The 10435-nt window shown below is 32.4% G+C and overlaps 1 non-coding gene across 1 annotated transcript; it reads right to left on the bottom strand.

Moving 5' to 3' along the window:
- Window positions 1–871: 871 nt before the first annotated feature.
- Trnas-aga lies at window positions 872–954 on the bottom strand. Its single transcript has one exon. It is a non-coding gene; the product is annotated as a tRNA-Ser (tRNA).
- Window positions 955–10435: the final 9481 nt, after the last annotated feature.

The following is a 10435-nucleotide window of genomic DNA, read 5'->3' as shown; positions in this document are numbered from 1 at the left end:
ACTTCAAGCACAAGCTGCAAGACAGACTACTCAAATACAGGACTTTGGAACAACGTAAAGTTAGACTTCCAGCTCAAGCTGAAAGGCAAGCTACTCAAAGACAGCAAGAAACTGTTGAACAGCACAAAGCCAGAGTTCAGTCAGAATCATCAAGGCAAGCTGGATATATACAACAACAAACCTCTGAACAACGTCAAACCAGACTTCAAGCACAAAAATTAAAACAAATAATTTACAGAGAGCAAGAAACAGAGGAGCAACATAATGTACGACTTCAGGCTCAAATAACAAGACAAGTTCAAACACGATCTAATTTCAAATTAAGCTTTGTTTTATTAAATGCTTTTTTATTCCTCGCATCACAGCTTTTGTCTACTTACTGAATAACTTGCTGAAACAACTAGTGATCTATATATTTCAAATCTAAATTTTCACCATGCAACGCCGGGTAACTCAGCTAGTATATATATATATATGCTTTCTGTATTTATAACTTTGGTCACTGTTTAATTGTAAAACAACAGATAAATAAATATTTTTCGAAGACAATGTTAATAATTATAGCAACAGTTGACCTAATACAGTTGCTTAGGGAAACAATGTATAAAATCTTGATGTTCGGAAAGGGTGACAGATAAAATATATATATTAACAAAAAGACAACCATTTTCAACTAGGAACATTTAGTGTTTCTTGACAATAATGTCGCTACATGGCAAGATCTGCTATCATGTCATTAAAAACAGGTTAACGTAAAGCGTTCGACAACTTTTCTAGTACAGTTACAGGCTAAGCTAAACACCATTTTCAACAAATAAGCAGCTTGTGTTTAGAAAAATAAAATTATTTTAACCGAGTACAAATATTTTCTCGCAGTCGATAGGATTCGAACCTATGCAGGGGTACCCCCAACGGATTTCTAATCCGTCGCCTTAACCACTCGGCCACGACTGCTCGTACTAATAAGTTTGTGATAATAAATGCAATATCGTTTACATGCAAGAACGATATAATTTGTGGTTTATTTTCAACACAGTAAGTTTTAAACTTGTGTATTTTGGTAAAGTCAGGAAGAACGCCAAGATTAAGTAGATTAGCCTTAATCGTCTATAATCAATTGCGCTTTATAAGTAAGATGTTTCAAGTCTTTTGCTGTCTTTAAAACTACTTACGTTGATAAATAGCCAAACATCATTAAAAAATCACCTAACTTCAAATAAAACAAACTTAAAGGTAAAAACAAGAATATTTGTACTATACTATACTATACAATCCTGCAAGAAAGGTTACGTAGATGAAACCGGACAAAAGAGTTTCAGAAAATAAAAAAAGGCGTTAAATGTGAAAAACACGAATAATGCCATTTAAATAATCATATGAGAGATTCTAGCAATCAGGTCCATTGGAATTCAACAAGAATATAACAGAAAACAGATAACTATTTAAGAAGAAGAATTGTCAAAAGTTGCTTAACCAACAACTTGTCTGCTTTCAATACCTCCACATTAAAACTAAATGAAAAGTTTCGTTCTTTTAAAAAGATTATGTTTATAAGACTCTTAAAGATATACACATCACAGGCCAGCATCAAGTGAAATTACTTTTCACAGTGTTCTATTGGTTAGTTATGATTTATTAAAGTAAAGTGTAACATGTTTGAAAAGGTACAATGCACCAAACAATTAGATTAACTATTTGTTTGTTTGTATGATTTCTGAAATTCTTGCAAGGCAACACAATGGCTATTTGTGTATGGCTAACTCTAATTTTGAAGTTATAGACTAGAGGAAAGATAGCTAGTAAAAGCAACGCCAACTCTTGGGCTATCCTCGCGTGACCGAATAGGGGGGTTTGACCGTTACTCCCCTACTACGTACACAACCCCAAAGTGCGAATTGTATTTATCTGGGGACAAGCCACGAATAGCGAACCTTTGAATTCTAAGTTCAAACACACTAAATAATAGTGTGGCTCCAGTTAAATAGTAATCTCTATTTGTATTGTGGTTTTGACAAGGTTAAACACCTGATAAATAACTCCGTGATTCCTCAATTTATTTTTATGGAAAACAGGCATATAATGGTGAGTCGTGGTATCTGAAATCCATATGACTGATGATTCTATCTATTATATATACATATATAATTGCCAAACTGAAATAAATCACAGACTTTACCATGTTAAGAACTGAAAAAAAATGACATTTGGATGCACTCAGGTGGAGAACCATAGGACAGAGAGAAGTAGGCCATTCACAGCACTCTGGTGTAAAAAGTGGAATTACTCTAAACCAATGATACTGTTAATGGAACACAAGGACAACACAGGCCATCATTCACACCACTAACAGACGACTACTATCTCTCACTTCTGGCTCACGCAGATAGTACCGTACATACTCCAAAACTGAAATTATATGTTCATAACAGCAACTTGACATATAACTGGTTAAAAATAGACCTTTCCTCCAGCCGGACTGAAGCGTATTCCTTTTACAGTAAAACACAAAACAGTTTGTCTAAAATGATACTAAAACACGTCCAGTGCACCAACGCCAAGCGTTACGGGATTTACTTTTCAGATATAAGTTATTCACTCTGCAGCCAGAAAACATGTGAATACTGATTTGGAGAGATTACTGTAGTGCACGTAGTATTCTGGTGTGACAGTTGTACAATATGTTCATGTTAATCACAACACACGGTTGCCATTGAGGAAGACGCTAGAGTAACTAGACCATGTCTAAACGTTTGGCAGTTTTTAACCATTTGATTTAAATGAAATGGCTCTAACCTTTTGTGTTTTAAACTCAATTTTGTCTAGTGTGTCAGCGTAATAATATATAAAAATATTCCAAGCACCACGAGGTTTGAAACATTGTATATTTTTACTTACATTTTTAATTTCTGTAGGTTGGTAGGGCTTTCGCTGTTTTAACACTGCTCTTCAACCAACCTAATTTAATAAAATACATAATAAATTAACGTTGTTGGAAAGGCATAGCTCTCTTCTGCTTACACATTGAATTACGCTACCTTGGCTAAAAGCGTTTTTCTTAGTTTTATTTATAACCTTGGTAAAAACAAATAATACAAATAAACATTTTGCAATACTACAAACGAGCTAACAATACACTAGTAGCCATATTCTATGATTACACGCATGCTCTGTGAATTGCCAAGCAATAACCCGCCCTCATATCACGTGCAGGTATACTATTGCTTATCAGGCACACGCACTACGTAATCAGTCTACAGCTGTTTCAGCTAGATAAAAAAAGTGGACTTCGTAGATTCTCTATACCTAGGTTCTAACTACGATCTAACCTTCGAAAGCGAAGTTTTCAGTTCTATACAGCTGATTCGAGGGTTCTGTGTTGGACAAAGCAATTCTATCGCAGCAGTCGGTGCCTAAGACGTGAGTCTCCTATCTGAGGAAGAACGTTACACTGCCGAAGTTTGACACACTTGGCTTTGGTCGAGCTTTCTGGACTGAAAACAAGAATCATAACTCGCATAATTTACATTTGTATTGTTTTCAAACTAAGTGTGACCTATTGAAATCTAAGGTTGTACTTGAAATAGTGCGAGTTATAAAATATACCTTTCAAGGAAACGAAACTAGAGAAAAGGAGAAAATCTTATGTTGATAACCTTGAAAAGTATTTGTCCCAGCGAAGAGAATATTACTGCAAGCATAGAGATAAGGTTAGAAACAGTAATGCTGAATATGCGAAACAAGCCTTAGTCATTAATTCAGCCAAAGAAAAGGCTGCCACTCCATCTAGATGGAAGAAAATCTATAGCAAGGATATCAGTTAAAAACTGGAAATGTATAGAGAGATAGCTCTAAGAAAAGTTACGAGAAGGATAGCCTAGAACCCAGTTATTCTCGAGACTTAGTACCAAAGAAGTTATGATATAAGCGTAAAAAATGTTTAAATAAAAAATCAAGAAGTAGGAATGGAAGCACCAAAAAGTAAAGAAACAAGGTAGGAATGGGCGGGGAACATTACAACACTTGGTAGTTATTGACAGGGTGCAACATCAAAATGGGTGTAGCCATCGTTCCACCCATTCCTACTTCGTATTTTACTTTGAAAGTTGATCCAATTATAGGTTTGAGTTTTATCAGTAGCTAATCCTTTTTAAATATTTAACAAATTTAAACTTTGCAAAAATAAGCGATTTTGATACTATTCTTTTGACCTATCCCTCACCAGTCAGAGAGGAATAATGTCTTCCATAAACACAGGATAACTATCGGAGCTTCATTTCTCAGTTCAGACATCAAACACTCCTTATAATGTCATGCATTTTGTTAGGGTCACGTAATTTGATTACAAACATGTATCTGTATTTGGCTGCTGAAACAAGGTTTACAACAGAGAAACTTAGCGATATAAACCTTTCATTTTGTTTGAACAATTACCCAATTACAAAAATTACTCGTATATTGGATATTACTTTTAACGTGTCTGGGGTAGTTACTTCTAAAATTTAAATAAACTTGGGAATTGGTCAGTTTTAAACAAATATCGGTTTCTAAAGAGCCATTGCCAGATACTTCAATCACTATATCCAAGAAATGTATAGCTTTAAAAGACTTTTCAACACTGAGTTTAATGTTTGGATCTAAATCATATAAAACCTATATCAAAGTATCTGAGTCAATATGACATCACATAAGAGGTAACATTTGATTTCATTGTTTGATCAACAATGGTTACATCTCTTTTAACAAGCCCGTTACTATAATAGCATAGGTAGGTGTCATTGTTCTACCAATGATGGTTCCTCTTATCTGATGATAAAAATTATTATTATAGAAAATATAATTATTAGTCAGTACCAACTTTACAGGCTCAATTAAAAATTCATTAGTTATTCTGAAATGCCAAAGTTCTGGAAAAGATTCACAGAAATAATTAACAGCTGCAATTCGAAATTCGTGTTCAATATTAATATAGAAATATATTACATCTTGTGTAATCAAACTGGTGTTATGACCAATTTCACTATTCAGTTTGGATATAAATCATCCCTCACGTAGCTTTAATTTTTACAATAAATGGTTTTCAATACTTCATACAAAAAAGAACTAATACGCTCTGCAATAATAGGTTTACTAGAGCAACAAGAAGGCCCAGCAAGCTGGATGTAATCATTATTTAAATTAAAGCAGGCATTAATAATATATTGGCATTTATGGATTTTTGTTAAAACATAAAATACACTTGTAACTATTTACAATTAATTAAACTGACCTTTATATTTTTGAGTAAAAGAGTTAATCTTTTCTAATATATCTTTATCATAATCTTTTTCCTCAAGTTTCATATAAATTGCATTATCTCTTAAATGTTCTTTAGCCATTGTATCATAAAACTTACTTGACATTAAAGCTATAGTATTCCCTTTGCCAACTTTTTAAAAACTTATATCTTTTGAACACAGATTACATTAGGTATTGTTCCAATGTATATATTGTGTTGAAATCAGAGGTAGGATTTTTACGTGATTATATAGTGTATTCAGTTCAATACAGATACCGTTTGTTGGTGCAACACATGATTTACTTCTGAAAATGATATCATCTTTGTTATCAGTTTGACTTTGTTGTAGATAAAATTCTTTGAGTCTTACACTTACATTATTTGATTTTGGTAATAATATGCTCAGCCAATAAAATATTTCTATCATCTTATAATAACGTTTCCTCTGTGACGAAATTACGTTAGATAATTAATCATCAGTATGATATTATTGTTTCAAAAATATAATTTCCAATAGTTTTCCTTTCAGTTTCTGTGGTCTTCGTTAGTCACAGTACTATAGTTACATATAATGTGTGTTTCCATTTCTGTTTCCATACACACTTGATAAAAGAGCAGCGTTTATGTTTGATTTACTTTAGAAATATGAAAATGTGTAAAACATAAGTGAAAAATAAGTTGTACAGTAAATAATTTAGTAAATTTAACAACTTTTCACAGTTACTTTTTTCAAGAAATTCGATTCTATTTTAGTTTTTTAGATCTGAAATAACATTTATTAGCATCGTAATTGTAAAGTCTTGTAAAAAATGCATGCTTGGCGCTGCTGATTTAATTTAAAATACGGTCAGCAATAAAAACTTTTCAAGAACGTGTTTTGACTCCTTACTGATTTGAGAATAAAACATCATGCAACTCGTGGTTATCGTGATTTTGATTTCATCAATCATAATAGACTAGAGTGAGAACAACATCGCTGGAAGATGGAAACGTGAATTTTTGTTTGAGAGTATTTCAGATATTGTTGTCCATCCAATGTATGCTGCTGATTGGGTAGCGAAGACGGCCCTTACAGTTTGTGCTCACAAAATCACATCAAGAACACCTACATATTTAGCAGCTTGGAAGGAATACTACTACATTATTCTACGTATAATGCCTATTACGCTTAACACGTTGTCGATGGCACTCAGAAGAATGCAAGTTGTTTGCACTTTCTGAAATTCACTGAAAATAATGGTGCCCACGTTCCATGCTGTCGAAATTAGGAAATTTTAAATAAATTTATCGAATTTTCTCCCTTTTTTTCCACTGACTTGTATATGTTTGCATGGAAGTTGTATGAATTAACTTGAATTTCCCATATGATTTATAAAGCTCATTTAATTATGTTTAAAATTTTGAACGTTCAAAATAGTCATATGTGTCAATAAAAGAACTTGCAGTCAAGAAATAATTTATATTCATTACTCATATGAAAGTAGTGCAGCAAAGATCACTCCGATAGTTATTCATTACTGTGAGTTAATTGCATTTTATGAGATGGATTTGCTTAACAGGATAACTAGCTGGCTGTTTAATAATACAGAGTTATAGTTTTATCTGAACTAGTAATGCCTCTTGATTTAATTGCGTTTTGTGCAGTTATGACCTTGTATACAAGTACGATATTTCTGTAAATGTAACAGAATTATGGAAGTGAATTATTTAAAAGCTTCAGTAAAACTAGTTGCACTTTGGTCACCTATTTTATTTAATCCAAAGTGTTAGTATCATTGTTCTATTTATCAATTAAAATAAATAATTCCAAAATTGCATCCTGTTTTATTCATTGTTCTTATAACAAGTCTATTTTGAAATTTCTAAATTTACTTTTAGACTGATAAAAAGAGAAGTTTAAAGGATATTTCTTTAAACTAACCTACTTAGAATTTTGTACAACTCTAATCAAAATATTTTTACATATTAGAAAACAATTTGGTAGATAACTTGGGATGGAATTCAGTTTATTCATACTTATTTCCAATTTCTTAATTAATCCTATAAGATTACTTCTTTTCACAACGTTTTGGTTATCCGTATTCAGATCCTTCATATATAATGTATTACAGAGTTACTCGCGTACATCTTCACAGTAACAACATGCTTGTAAGTAGAATATACGAGATCATTTTTAGAACACTTACAATTAAAAACCAAAGGTCCGATAGGAATTCCACAACTATAATTATCAAACAGTTGTCATGAATTACACATATTAATGTAAGACAGTTAGTAATTTTACTTCATGTAAACTATTATGTTAAAAAAATCACCGTAATGTGTTTGTTGTCAAGGCTAAAGCTACAAAATGGTTTATCTGTGCTCTGCCCGTTATCGAAACCTGATTTTTAGAGTTAAAAGCCCTCTAACTTAACGCTGAGCCTCGGGGAAGAGGGAGGGGTTTACAATAATGTAGTATTTTGGTCTTTGTTTAGCAGCATTTTCTAAACCTCGTAAAGCATTTACTTATAATATAAATTTAATGATATTAATGATAAAATATTGACTGTTTATTTGAACAAGAAAAATTTACAAATTATATAAGGAACGTACTCAAGATAAATTTAATTCACGTAGATGTTAAAACTTTATTTACAGATAGTTTGTTCAGGATGAAATCAAATATCCAAAGTATTACAAAGCTTATAAAGTGTCAACTCATTTTTGTTTTACATTTACCTATAGTTTTCTTTTTGAACTCTCTTGGAAAAGTCACACGTTATAAAAACTTAATAATACAAGATTTATAGCTTATAGGAATAGCAGTAAAAATGAATTTTTTTTTATATATAGATCGCATAAAGTGTCAATAAAGCATCAGTGTACAATAATTTGAAGATTGGAATAAATCAGCTCAATGTTTTTATATTTCTAACAAATATTTTTTAAATTGAAGTATGTACAGAAACGTACTAATTCAATAGAATTCACATTATTCTAAGGTTATGTCCTCCCACCTTTAAAGTTATATTGCTAAAGTATTCGCTGAGATAAATAAATGCTTAAATGCTCACTTATTTTAGATAACACGCATCTACTAGTTAATATAGCTTCCCCTAGTCTGTAACTTCTAAATTACGAACGGCTAGCATAGACAGCCCTGGAATATTACACGAAATTCAACAAACAAATTAATAATACAAAGGTGGAAATGTAACATTGGACTTTATTGGTAAAGGATTAGGATATTATTTACTCCTTTAAAGAAGTTAATGGTTCCGATATCTGCAACGAGAACGTTTTTACACATGATACAACCAGAATCAAGAAGCCAGTGTGGCTTTCTTCATATTTTTGCTCTACAAGTAAGTAAAGAAAACGATCAGGTGAGGCTTGTCAAACCACATAATATACTTTTAGCCATTCAGTGTATAAATGTTTGTGCTCCAGGCATAATTGAAACTATGTTGTTGTTTATTCCGTTAGCTTCTGAGATATGTGGTTTCCAGGATTGTTGTCTTCTGCCAAATAACCATTTTTCGTAACGTCCTTTCAGTTTCACTTTCAATGCAACAAATTGATAGACTCTTATAATAAATGTTTCTGAATGGAGGGTCAAAGAAATGGTCTTTGATAACGATGCTCCTGGTAGTCGGACGCCTATTATCACACTTTTCTATTAAAAACCAATAACAACAGAAAAACAGGATATCATTGCCTTTCCCATTGTACCAAATATTATAATTGACATAATTTCATCTATGCATTTATAAATTCAGATATTCACTTTCCACACCTCGTAATAAATCTAATCTGTAATATGCAGATAAATGGAATGTTCTCCGAGTGTGCTTCTGAAAGTTCTAACAAAATTACTAGCCAGTATATTTGATTATGTTAATACTTCGCATACAACGTTAGCGTTATCTAATATTTTAGATGTTCTGTGTTATATTTGTGTATTAAATAAAAAAATAAGTAATAAAACTCAGACTCACGAAAAATGATATTGGACAGTAGATCAGTCAAAATAACATGTTGATATTATAGTGTGTTTGTTTGTTTCCAATATTTTCGGAAAGCTACACAAAGGCTACCTTTGCTAGCTGTCCATAAGTTTGAAGTCTAGATTGAAGGCAACTAGTCAACAGGACCAACCACGAACTATTGAAATACGTTAATAGAATAATAGGATTTGACCGTCACTCTTATACAGCATTAACGCTCCTGAAGTGTGGAGCGCGGCAACGAAATGCGAAGCGTGGAGCCTTTGATTTACAGTCCGGTAGGATAACCAGGTGCCACGCCCGACTCCAATATTACAGACTAAACCACATATGTATAAGAAATAAAACTCTGAACTTTATTTTTCTATTTTGCTGTAACGTGTCATCTCAACCTGTCGACTTATCTTCAAAACCTACTGGTATAAAATTAGAAAAATAGTGATGCATTTATTAAAGAACAAATATTTAAGTAACATCACCCTAAGAAAAAATACACGTCTGTGTCAATGTCGATTGTATATTAATTATAAACAAGTAATATCGGATTACATTTACTTTCTGTCCCCCTTTTTTTGAAGCATTAAGATAATTTCTGTTGCTGTGGAGATAAATCCAAATATTTAACTCTCTTTAGTTTGAGACTTGGAGCAACTTTTGCTTATTTGGTCATACAAACAAACTTCTTTTGTTGATGCTTAGTAGTAGATGGTGTTATCATTTATGGATATTGCGTACGATAGTTCCAAAAAAGCGGTTTTATCTTTTAAATTGCATAAGAATAAATTCACGAATAAGATTTTGATATATCAGAATGGCCGGCTAAGTTCTTTCGCAAAAGGGGCAGAAGGTAAAGGAGATATTGCAAGTTAAATAAAATTCTAAAAGTGTTTTACTGTTTATTTTTGCTTCCAACAGCAAGAGTTTCGTTTAACAGTTAATCACTTTGCTTACTACTAATAATGACAATATCTCATGGGTTTGTTTGTTTTTAGTTATGCACAAAGCTACACAAGGGCTATCTGTGCTCCGCCCACTACGGGTATCTAAACCCGGTTTCTAGCGTCGTAAGTCCGCAGACATACCGCTGTGTCACTGGGGGCCTATCTCATGGGAGTTACTCGAGTTCTATATTCTTCACGTTTACAATAAGGTGACACTTGGATGTCTTTAT

The sequence above is a fragment of the Limulus polyphemus genome, unplaced genomic scaffold (genome assembly GCF_000517525.1).
Source record: "Limulus polyphemus unplaced genomic scaffold, Limulus_polyphemus-2.1.2 Scaffold34, whole genome shotgun sequence".
NCBI classification, from domain to species: Eukaryota; Metazoa; Arthropoda; class Merostomata; order Xiphosura; family Limulidae; genus Limulus; species Limulus polyphemus.
Note: the sequence above shows the minus strand (reverse complement) of the source record. Positions and strands in the feature narration are given on the sequence as shown.